We start from the raw sequence: 13,422 nt of genomic DNA, 5'->3' as shown, positions 1-13,422 counted from the left end.
ATGCGTACGGTGGAGGAAGAGTGGTGTTCAATGAAGAACAAAATATTAAACATCAATAAGACACACTTGAAAAGAGATTGGATTCCTAAGCAGAGTTGGATGACAGAAAAAATATACATATGATCTTATCGAAGAAAGGAGAATCTACAAGAATTCCGACAATAGCAAGTATACTGAGATTGATAAGAAAATTCGGCGTGAAGTTCGTTATGCTAGAGATGCTTGGTATCAGTGCAAGTGTGATTTTGTGGAGGACCTTTATGCTAAACATGATGCATTTAACCTGCATAAGGAAATAAAATCTTTGGTAGGACACAAAAAGACGACTCACCAACTTACGGATGAAAATAATATTCCCATATTAGATATATCAGGAAAAAAACGCCTATGGGAACAATACATTTCATCAATATACCGACGATTTCCGAAATACCGCATAGCGGTAAATTGTGATCCAAATGAGGGATATTGTATCCTGAAAAATGAAGTCACAAACGCTCTTAAAAAAGCTAAAACAGGAAAATCAACCGGACCGGATAATGTTCCCATAGAGGTACTCAAACTTATTGAAGACGAAAATATTAACTTCCTGGTTAAATTCTTTAACTTGGTATACGACTCTGGCCACTTACCCAAAGACTGGCTAACCTCAACTTTTATTACGCTTCCTAAGAAGACCAACGCAAGAAGGTGCGAAGAGTTTCGAACGATTAGCCTTATGAGCCAAGTATTGAAACTATTTCTGAATATCATCCACGAGCGAATAAGAGCTAAATGCGACGAACATCTCGCAGATAGTCACTTTGGTTTTCGAATAGGAGTGGGCACGAGAGAGGCTCTTTTCGCAATGCAGGTTCTCGTACAAAAATGCAGAGACATGCAACAAGACGTTTTCCTTTGTTTCATCGATTACAAAAAAGCCTTTGACAGAGTACTGCATGACCGTCTAATTGCAATATTACATGATATCGGCTTAGATGACAAAGATGTACGTATTATCCAGAATTTGTATTGGAACCAGAAGGCTACTGTACGAGTTGACAATGAGGAGACTGATGAGGTAGAAATAAAGAGAGGAGTCCGACAGGGCTTATATTATCACCCACGCTATTTAATTTGTACTCGGAACAAATAATAGCAGAAGCAATTGAAGGCCAAGAATGTGGAGTCAAAATAAATGGCCGGTATATTAACAACATCAGATACGCTGACGATACAGTCCTAATAGCATCATCTCCTGAAGAGCTGCAATTAATTATGAGCCGTGTTAATGAGTGCAGTGAAAACGCTGGTCTGAGAATGAACCTATCAAAAACGAAGATCATGGTGTTATCTAAACATAGCTTCGATGACATTGCTATCATTGCAGCAGGCCAAAAAATTGAGAGGGTGCGCAAGTACAAATATCTGGGGACATGGCTTAATGACACCTGGAGCTGTGAACAGGAGATTAAGACTCGCATCGAAATAGCTCGAAGTTCCTTCTGCACGTAAAAAAAAGTACTCTGCAATCGCAGACTTAAGATCCCTGTGCGCATACGACTCCTACATTGTTACATCTGGCCTATACTTCTTTACGGATGCGAGGCGAGGACAATTAAAGAAGATCTCAAAAAACGTATATTTTCGAGATGTGGGCTTATAGACGTATGTTGGCCATTAATTGGACTCAAAAGGTCTCGAACGTGGAAGTTCTGCGACGCGTCAACCAAAAACGGCAACTTTTGGAGACTGTCAAGAAGAGAAAAGTTGCATATCTCGGACACGTGCTTAGGCATGAATAATATGAACTTTTGCAACTGATTATGATGGGAAAAGTTGCCGGAAGGAGAGCTGTTGGGCGCAGAAAAAAGTCTTGGCTGTGCAACATCCGTGAATGGACGGGAATCGCGAGTGCTGTCGAACTCTTTCGCCTCGCGAAGAACAAGAAGGAGTATTTAAAGCTGACTGCCAACCTTCGCTAGTCGGAGTGGCACTCGAAGAAGAAAAAGAAATGATCCAGAGACTTCATTCGAATTTATTTCTAAATTTGATTTTTTTTTACCAGTATCTATGCTAGTTGTGTACAAAACATTCTGCCTTGATAAAAATATATTTGTTGCTTATTACAAAAAGACTACTATTTACTTTATAGACTAATAGTCTGAGTTTCTTTCACTGGTTCGACACAGGGCTGGGTGTTACTTTTAACCGGTGGAAGTTTCTAGTTTGACTATTTATTTATTTATTTATTTAAGGAAAACAACAGCATATAATACAAAATACAAGCATTAAAAATAAAAAAATACAAAAAATAGAGCTAATTACTGTTTTCCATTGAGTTATGCAAACTTAATATTAGTAAACAGAAGTAGCAACACACAGTTTTGGTAAAAAAAAAAAAATGTAAGTAACAAAATATCTATAAAAAAAATACAAAATAAATAAAATAAAAAAAAGAATGAATATAAATTAGGCGACACAGACTATGTTGTGGATGGGTGTCGTAGTGCTAACTGCACTGTTGTTTTGTGTGTGTATAAGTAGGTAGGTAGGTAGTAGGGAAGGTTGTATTTATGTGTTTAAGTGTTTGTATGTATGTGTTTAGGTGTATGTAAATTTTGTATGAGTTTGAATGGTTAAGTAGAATTTTGAGCCGTGAGAATGTCTTTTTTAAATGATTTAATCGACCGATGAAAGATGTCGATGTGCGAGTATTTTTTATTATATAGTATGAAAACGCGCGGCAATATTGAGTTTGCAGCGTAACGCGAATTGGATAAAGGGACGTGTAACAGATTCGAATATGCATAACGAGTTCGCTTGTTAGGTACATTAAGAAGAACGCGCGAGCGCAACTCAGGCGAGTCTAGCTTACCAGAGACCAAATCATGTAGAAATATCATATCTAAAGTTTCACGTCGACCTGTCAAGCTGGATATGCGATAAAGATTACAAGCATCCCTGTAGTTTGTGTTACTGTAAGTTTTAAAGTTCAGATATTTAATAAATTTCTTTTGTATGGCCTCAACTCCTTCGATATATTTAAAATATTGAGGATTCCAAACACAACTAGCATACTCTAATATGCTTCTCACATAAGAGAAATAGGCTATTTTTAGACAATTAATGTCGCGAAAAGGTTTGCATGTTCTATTTATAAAACCTAGTAGTTTATAGGCCTTATTAGTTATATAATCTATGTGATGATTAAATAGCAGTTTCGAGTCTAGGAGAACGCCTAAATCACGAACCAGGTTGGTTTTCTTTACAGGAACGCCATTCATTGTGTAACCATAAGTATGTGTATTTATTTTTCTAGTAAAAGTAATTTGCGAACATTTATTTACGTTAATGGAGATCCTATTTATTGTATAATAATTACATAATCTATTCAAATCACAGTAACAGTAACAGCCTGTTAATGTCCCACTGCTGGGCTAAGGCCTCCTCTCCCTTTTTGAGGAGAAGGTTTGGAGCTTATTCCACCACGCTGCTCCAATGCGGGTTGGTAGAATACACATGTGGCAGAATTTCAATGAAATTAGACACATGCAGGTTTCCTCACGATGTTTTCCTTCACCGTTAAGCACGAGATGAATTATAAACACAAATTAAGCACATGAAAATTCAGTGGTGCTTGCCCGGGTTTGAAATATAACTATTCAAATCACTCTGAAGTAATAAACAATCTTCTATTTTGTTAATTTTTCTATATACTTTTTTGTCATCGGCGAACATTAAAAAGTTTGAATATTTAAAGCAAGCACCAATATCAAACAAATAAGTATTATAGAGAAGAGGCCCTAAGTGTGACCCCTGAGGGACACCAGAAATAATATCGACGTAGTCAGAACAAGAGCCACCAATTCTTACAGCTTGTCTTCTGTTAGATATATAAGATTTAAACCAACGAAAGAGATCACCACGAATTCCTAAGCCGTGTAATTTATGTAGAAGAATGACATGGTCTACACGATCGAACGCTTTTTCGAAGTCAGTGTAGACCACGTCAGTTTGAGCACCTGAGTCCATATTATTGTGAATATCACTAATGAAAATTGACAAATTAGATACTGTAGACCGATTTTTCATAAAACCATGCTGATTATACGGAATGGCTCTCGCGAGGAAAGGGTATAGTTTGTGATATACTAGCTTTTCTAATATTTTACTTGAAATATTCAAAATAGATATAGGTCGATAATTTTCTATCTCTGTCTTGGGGCCTTTCTTATGAATAGGAACTATAAGTGCCTCCTTCCATTTAGCGGGAAACACGCCTTCCTTCAACGACTTATTAAATATTAGAGTTAAAGGCAAAGATAATTCAATAGCGCAAGATTTAAAAAAAATTGAAGGTATGTTGTCACTACCAGAGCCTTTTTGAGTATCGAGAGATGTTAATAATTTTAAAACTTCCTCTTCAGTAACAGTGAAAGAGTGGTAAGTATCGTCCGTCACTGAAGGTATTTCGTGTAATAAGTTGTCGTAGCTAGGCGCATGTTTAATAAAGACATTTTTGAAAAAGTCACTAAAACCAGAACATATTTGTTTTTCGTTATTGTAAATTTGATTACCACAGCGTAAGGAACTTGGATACGAACTTTGATTATTACGTTTGGAAGAAATATGTTCGTGAAGAAGTTTAGGTGAGTTTTTAATGCCTGCTTGTATTCCAAAAATGTAGGAGTCGTAGCATTCAGCTTGAATACGCTTTTGTCTGTCGCGAAGCAATTTAAATTCATCATAATCGAGAGGGTTACTATGTATTTTCCATTTGCGATGTGCAGTATATTTTTCTTTAGTTATAGAAATCAACGCTTTAGAGTACCAGACTGGATAGCTATACTTTCCACCCGAAAGAGACTTTGGCACGAAGGAATTCCTTGTTTCATACAGTATTTCATAAAAACTATGAAGTGACTCCTCACACGACTTATCAATGAACAATGCATTCCAATTAACACTAGACAGGTATTCTCTAATTTTAATATAATCCGCTTTATGAAATTTGTATTTTATATTTTTTAAAAGGCGATGTTGCGATATGAACATATCAGAACAATCTATTTCTAGTGCTGGGTGATACTTATCTTCGACTAATAAAGGATCGCACGAAACTGACACTTTTGGCGAGGTATTGGTAATAATAAGGTCTAAAATATTATTGGAACAATTGCAATGCTCATTGACTTGTCTAAGTCCAAGGAACTCAATAGTGTTCATAAAATTAGCTACAGCAGCTTGACTTTGTGTTGTACCCTTTTTTAATCACAAGGGTCCTCGATGTGTCTAATCGAGGTTGGGGATATTGAAATCACCCAAAAAGAATACATAATCATTAGGTTGGGATCGTATAACATTAGACAATGAATCTAGAGCCAGTGTGAGGCGATGAGAATGCAGAGAGTCACCCGGTATGTACGTTACACCAAAATGAATTGCGTGACACTGAGTATTAGCGAAAACTCGTGCTTTAACTGATATCCAAATAATTTCAATTCCCTCCCCAACAAATTCATTTCTAGCTTCGGCTTGAAAAACATTTTTAGCACATATTAATACACCGCCACCAATGCCTTTAACAGAAGTATACTTATTACGATCACACCTAAAAACATCATATCTATTATCACATATTTCATCGGCTAAGAAACTATCATTAAGCCAGGTTTCAGTAATAAAGATTAAGTCAAAGTCATGGCTAAGAATATTCTTATGTAAGTCATCCAATTTAGTGCGAAGACCGCGGACGTTCTGGTAGTAACAGTTTATCGATGGTTTCATGATGGTTGGGTAGAAATTAAAGCATTACTAAGACACTCATTAAAATGGAACAAAATAATTGTAAAGCTAAGTGATCTAAGACGGTCAAAAGTCAACATAACCAATATTAAAGCAGTATGTGTGAGAGTGTTTGTATGAGTGATGGAAAGTGTGTGTGCGTCGCCTTTAAGTGTAAATTTTTTTATTACAACTAAAAAGCAAAAATATAAGAAAAAGTATTGCGGAAAAGTGTAAAAATAAAAAAAAAATCTAATAATACATACAATTTTTTAGTTATTAAATCATTTTTATAAGGTCCTTTTCTGAGTTTATTGCGATGGCCTGTGATTTTTCGTTTTTTCGAACAAAAATTAGACAGTTTTTTGTCCACACAAATTTGTACGCTTTTTCGGATGCAAGTGATTTACATTTCTGAAGTAACATCTTGTTTTGTAGTGTAAGATGATCTTTCACGAAAATTTTATTTGGGTTGCCAGCAATGTTTATGTCTTTCGTCGTGATACCACGCGTTTTCTTTAGGCCGGAGAGAATACTGTCTTTAATAAGTCTGTTTTTAAGTTTAGCGACTATTACTTTTGGTCTGCCATTGATACTTCTTTTAGGTTGCACTCTATTTGCAAATTCAATATCATTACACTCTAGTTGAACACCTGCATGTCTACTAATATTAATTACAATATCTCTCACGCACTCATTTTTTAGTTCTGGAACGCCTATAATTTCTATATTCTGTTGCCGCGCCCATTGCTGATGTTTTGAGTTTTGATAAATAAGATTATCTACACCTTCTTGTAACGATGATACATGAGCTTTTAAAGCGGAATTTTCCTCGGATAGTTTGCTATGCTCCGCTTGCAATTCCGTGTGAGATGATATGAGGCTCTGTTTTTTTTTTTTTTTTTAATTCTAAAAAAAAAGGGCTTTTTCGCATAAGCGAACATGCCGCCCTGGTTGAGAATTCTTAGGAGGGTACAAAATATAATATATTAAACTTAAAAATACCTTAATTAATCACAGATCTAAGACTTAATTTGGACAACATTTTTGCGAGATTTGACGTCGGATCTGACAGAATGACATTGCATTGTCCAACAGACTTTATATCCAAATTAAGTTTAGTTCTAAGAGATTCGTTCTGAGCACATTCCATCAATACGTGCAAAAGATCATCAGGTACATTACAAGTTGGGCAGTTTGGAGAAGTTGATTTCCGCATCAGAAATGCAAACTTATTGCATGGGATGTGCCCAGACCGAAGCCGCAGAATTAATTTCGTTTCATTAAAATTCATGTTACTATTCTCAATCCAAGGATATCTGCATGGATGAGGCTGGATCGTACGGTACCATATACCTTTCTCCTTAGCTCTTTCGTCAAAGTACTCTTTCCATAAATCATAGCAATGCACTTTTAGATTTGGCAAGTAACTTTCAAATGAAGGTGTAAAGAGGACTTCAACACCGTCAGATATAGCTTCTTTGGCTAGTACATCTACTTGTTCATTCCCTTCTATGCCTACGTGAGATGGTATCCATTGAAAGAAAATTACTTTGTCATCTGATTGTAACTTAGAAAGAAGCTTTAGAATCGCGTAAGCTACAGGTAACCCTCGACAGATCGAGGTACACTGAGCTAGGTGTTGAAGCGCGCTTTTGGAGTCTGACAAGATAACTACTTTACTGTAGCTTGTACACTCAATATAGCCTAAAGCCTCTAAAATAGCTACAAGCTCAGCTTCCATTATAGATACCTCTATTTTAATTTGGAATTTAGAATAAATGTTCAAATTGAAATCCAAAAATGCAGCTCCTATTCCATATTTGTCTTTCGAACCATCTGTAAATATTTTTTGACAGTTGGAGTAATTCGAATTTATGTATTTTATACAAGTATTTCGCAAACTAATTTGATGATACTCTCGCTTAGAACCGGTAAATCCTTCGATATTTGTTTTTAGAATGCTTGACATATCAATACTAGTTACCCATTGATCTAATGAAAACATGCCTAAACTTGAGAAAGAGTTGCATGGTTGAGATTTGGACATCTCGGAAATTTGTGTAAGTAGAGGTTTTTTCTTGTTAGTCCAGAATCTGTTATGTGTCAGATCTGTTAATTGATTAATTAATGAAAAAGAAGTATTATTATAGAGTGATCTGTTTTTAAGCCAAAATTTTCCTGCCAAATATAATCTTCTTAAATACAAAGGAGGTAAACAAAGTTCACTCTCCATCACATGTATGGGAGTGGTCCTTATAAACCCTCCAATGTTTCGCATTGCTTGATTTTGAATTTTGTCCAATTTCGATAAATTGGTTTTACAACAGTTGTCATACAAAAATGAACCATAATCTAATCTACTTCTAAGTAACGTTATATACAGCTTACGAATATGTTTTGGATGGACTCCCCAACCTGATCCTGTTAACACCTTAAATATATTTAAAAACTTAGACACCCTAGACACAATCTCTTTAATATGTTTAGTCCATCTAAGACCGCGATCCAGCCACATCCCCAGGTACTTAACATTATTCACGACTTCCAAAACTACATCATTTAGAGTAATAGTAATATTGTGAAATTTGTGCCCTCTTGAAAAAATACATATTTTGCTTTTTGTTGATGAAATTTCTAAATTAATATCATGGAATTTTTTGGCTATACAATCAAAAGCAGTTTGTAATCGGCTTTGAATGTCAACTAAATTATCAGAAGAAGTAAATATTACAAAGTCATCGGCATATTGCGAAAAACTAATATAATCCATCGAATTAATAGTATCACATATATCAATTGTTGCAACATTAAATAGTAATGGAGATATAGGATCTCCCGGTGCAAGGCCTACTCCCGTACATCTTACAATTTTAAAGTCTTGGCCTTCAATAATCAGACATCGTTTATGTAAAAAATCCCACAAATAATTACAAAGCATACTGCCTACACCTAATTGATCTAATTTACAAATAAGATATGTAACATCAACATTGTTATAAGCATTTTCTACGTCTATAAAACACCCCACTGTCATTAGATTTTTACTAAATCCAATTTGTACACTAGATACGAAGTCTGTTAGATTATCTAAGCAAGAGCGGGTTTTTCTAAACCCTTTTGTTTGTTCGGAAAATATATGATTTTTTTCAAGATACCATTCGATTCTATTCTTTAAGATAGCATGAAAAATTTTGCATATACATGACATCAGGGATATTGGCCTAAGAGATGATACTTGGGTACAGTCCTGGCCAGGCTTAGGAATGAGAAGTATGCGAATGTATCGCCATTGATTAGGAACTATATTACTATTGAGGAACATATTATAAATTTTTAGTAACGTAGTCTTTCCTATAGTAGGTAAATTGAAAATCATTGAATATGAGACATCGTCTAAACCTGGTGCCGTGTCCTTAGATTTTAAACATTTTTCTAATTCATGTGTCGAAATGATGGATTCTAATTTTAAGTTTCGAGATGTACAGCGAGGGTGGCATGGAGTAACAAAATCGGGTGTGCGGTTATTTAACATCGTTTCCGCTACAGTTTTGCCCACCATTCGCTTAGCAAATTTGTGTCCTTTTATCCATCTCATTCGCATCCACATTTGATTAACAGAAGTTTCCTCATTTATTGAAGAGCAAAAGTCCCACCATTCCTTATTCTTTGCTTTTCTAATGAGCCTTTGAACGTCAGATATTTTGGCTTTCAGTTCTTCTAATTTAATAGGTGTTGGGTTTTTCCGAAACTCTGATAATGCCAGTCTCCTTTCCGCTACGGCTTTAGAAAGTTCCGGTTTCCAGTAGGTTTTTGTGACAAATTTAGGACTAGGGTTGACACATACCTTAGTATATGGAATGCATAAATTTGCTGCTTTATTAATTATGTTAACAAAAACATCGTAAGCTTTTTGGGGTTCAACTGGCAAACTTATTTGTACTAGGTCATTTTCTATCGATTTCCTATATTTTTCCCAATCTGCTAATTTGTAATTCCGTTTTTTGTTAAATATAGGGTTATAGTTAGAAGATGTTGATAATTTTATGATGAGGTGGTCGCTGCCTAGACATTCATTGGTAACATTCCAGGAGAACCCCAATGCAATATTCGACGAAACTATAGAGATGTCAGGACTCGACTTTTGTAATACACCATTTGCAAGTTTTATGCGCGTATGTCTACCATCATTAAGCGTAACAAAATCATGGTCCATTAGTGCGTCAAATATTTGCATTCCTCTGACGTCAGTTTTATTGGACCAGTTTGGGTGGTGTCCATTGAAGTCACCGAGTATTATAGTCCTTCTATGAGAAATTGAGAATATAAAATCCCAATCTGCGTTTGTTGTACAAGCACTCGGGGGGCAGTACACTGAAATTATGTTTTCTAATCTTTCACAGTTCAATACCCTAACAGAAATAATCTCAATGGCTGTATTTCCACTTTGAATTGACAGAGGCTCTGTTTTAAAGGATCTATGAGCCACTATAGCGACACCCCCATAAGAGTCATCCCGGTCCAACCTGTAAATATTAAAGTTTGTAAGTTTGAATGTATTTACTGAACTAAGCCACGTTTCACACAATGAAGCAAAATGTATTTTTTCCTGACACAGTAATTGTTCCAACTCAAGTATTTTTACTCGACTCAACTTCTAAAAAGCCGAGATGGCCCTGTGGTAAGAACGCCTGAATCTTAAGCGATGATCGTGGGTTCAAACCCGGGCAAGCACCACTGAATTTTCATGTGCTTAATTTGTGATTATAATTCATCTCGTGCTTTACGGTGAAGGAAAACATCGTGAGGAAACCTGCATGTGTCTAATTTCACTGAAGTTCTGCCACATGTGAATTCTACCAACCCGCATTGGAGCAGCGTGGTGGAATAAGCTCCAAACCTTCTCCTCAAAAAGAGGAGAGGAGGCCTTTAGCCCAGCAGTGGGACATTCACAGGCTGTTACGGATTACGGAAGTATTTTTGGTTTTAAGCTTTGTGCATTCCATTGCAATATATTAATATTAATACTGTTCATAATTAAATATTAATCCTTGAAAAAAAGGCAAACTTGAGATGTTTTGTAATATCCAAGAGATAATCCACTCGACACATAATTTTGCTAACTTTTCTATTTTATCATTTATTGAGATATTGCTGTTACAAAAAATATTAATAAATTCTTTAACTAGACAAGTAAACGGTATATCTCTTGATAGTCTCTTTCCCTTTTGCCTACTCTTTTCCCTTTTCGAATAATAAGACACACTTTCCTCGGAGTCTGTAACCATCATATTTTCTTCATCGCTGTTTGCTTCCAGTTCTTGTTTTTTTTCCTTTTCTTTGTTCTTCTTTTTAGCGTCACTTGTGTTTCTATTCTTTACTTTATTAGTAATTTCTGTCTTCCTCGCACGAGTTGATGCAACTTGTGCATACGTCAGGGCTTCTGTGGTAGATTTCGCCGGGGATTGATGATTTGTAGGTGCCGGCGTTGGGGCACGAGGATCAGGATAACTTTGGTTCGCTGGGAGCGTAGCCTCCTTTGCATTAAGTTGCGGCGGAACATACATTGTAATAGCTTTTCGGTATGAGACATTAAACTCGGCCATTATTTCCCGTATCTTTTTTTCCCTACGATATTCCGGGCAGCTACGATCTAACGCCATGTGGTCTTTAGAGCAGTTAATGCACTTATACACTGTCGTTGGGCAGTTATCATGTTTCCCACCACACTTTGGACAAAATACTGTTTTCGTAGGACACATCTTAATAGTATGCCCGAACCGCCAGCATCTAGAGCATTGAGTCACTGGAAACATATAGGGCTCAACTTTCACTTGCATACTATAAATGTGTATGTAGGCAGGCAAAGACGGCCCTTTAAATCCAAGCCTGACTGCTTCACTGTCTGTCCAACCTCCTTCTACTTCAGCCCGACGCTTAAGTCTTTTCAAACTAGCTACCTCATATACGCTAGTGATCGCATCTAGCAATTCTTCTTCAGACAAATTCAGCTCTATATCTTTGATAACGCCATAGGAAAGAGCAACTTCCATCGGTCGTTGAAATCTCCATCCCAACCCGAGAAGGTATTCGCAGGAAGTTAATTTCTCCATACTGCACGCGTTAGTTACCTCCACGATTATTTTATATGGGTTTATATATTTAACGCGGCTTATGTCGGTAATTCCCTGATCCCTGAATATTTTGGCTAAAGCAAATTGTTTGGGTAAAATATTTGTTGAGGAAATGCAAATATCTATAATACCCCTCACTTCCCTTCGCCTTGCTTTTCTATTTCTGATTTCAACCTATTCCTCATACCCTTCATCTTCCCTGCTTCTTTTAGCTAGTCTTTTTTCGCCGTATTCAATAATTGGTGAGGGTACTATTATTTCTTCCTCGCATACTTCTCCCACTTCACTCAAGATTGGATCCACACTCATTGCGATAAGGTCTAAATATCACTAACCGGTCCAGTCCACTAGAACCGGCCGTTAGCAAACAATTCCGAGAACTGATAAGCGATACTCACAATATAATAAAAACAATGAAACACGTCCAAGCAATATAACAATTACTCGCACACGTAACTGAAACTAATTGACTTTTTTAATCTAATCGTTCGGTGAAACCGTCTCACTGTGTATGTTCTCCGGGTACATTAACATCGTAATCCTAATTCTAAATCTCTGAAACTAATAATAATAATATCCTGGGACATTTTTCACACACGGCCATCTGATCCCAAATTAAGCTTGTACAAAACTCGTGCTTTGGAAACCTGACAACTGATATACTACATATACTACTTTTCTTTTGTAAATACATACAATATCAGGTTGTGGAATGTCAGGATTACTATGCGTCAGTCCCTTGGAAGGAACGTTGCTTCAGTGGGAATGACCCGACAGCTAGTGCCGCTGCTGTTGCTGATGAGATCATGTTAGGAATGGAATACTACATTCCTAGCTCAGATCTCATCAATAGGGGTACGCGTAACCGTTGGTTCACTCGTGAATGTGCCGACGCTGTATCATCTAAGCAGGCGGCATATCGCACGTGGATCAACGGCTGCATTAGCGGGGCATCTAACATTGACTCACTGAAAGCAAACTACAATAAAAATTCCAAGTCCTGTAGGAAGGCATACACGAGAGCGGATGCACAGCGCATTGTACAGATTGGTCATGACCTTATTTCGCATCCTAGGGGCTCCCGTAGCTTCTGGCGTCTGACCAAGTCTGTGCAAAACAATTTCTGCCAACCTTCGCTGCCACCGCTCAGAAATCCGGACGGATCGCTAGCTCACAGTGCGCAGGAGAAAGCCGACCTCCTGGCTAAACTCTTTGCCGACAACTCTGTGATCGATGATTGTAGTACGCAGCCACCAACAATACCTTCATGTGGCCACACGATGCCTGACATCAAAATCAGGCAACGTGATGTGCGTGCGGAGCTGCAATCACTTGATATACGGAAAGCTAGCGGTCCTGATGGAATACCAGCCATTGTGCTGAAGAAGTGCGCGGCGGAGCTGTCTCCTGTGTTAACGCGCCTGTTCCAACTTTCTCTTTCTTCGGGATGTGTGCCGGAGGCTTGGAGAAGAGCTAATGATTACTGGTGGTAGGGCTTTGTGCAAGCTCGTCTGGGTAGGTA

The sequence above is a fragment of the Nymphalis io genome, chromosome 30 (assembly GCF_905147045.1).
Source record: "Nymphalis io chromosome 30, ilAglIoxx1.1, whole genome shotgun sequence".
Lineage (NCBI taxonomy): Eukaryota > Metazoa > Arthropoda > Insecta > Lepidoptera > Nymphalidae > Nymphalis > Nymphalis io.
This window is presented reverse-complemented; position numbering follows the sequence as displayed.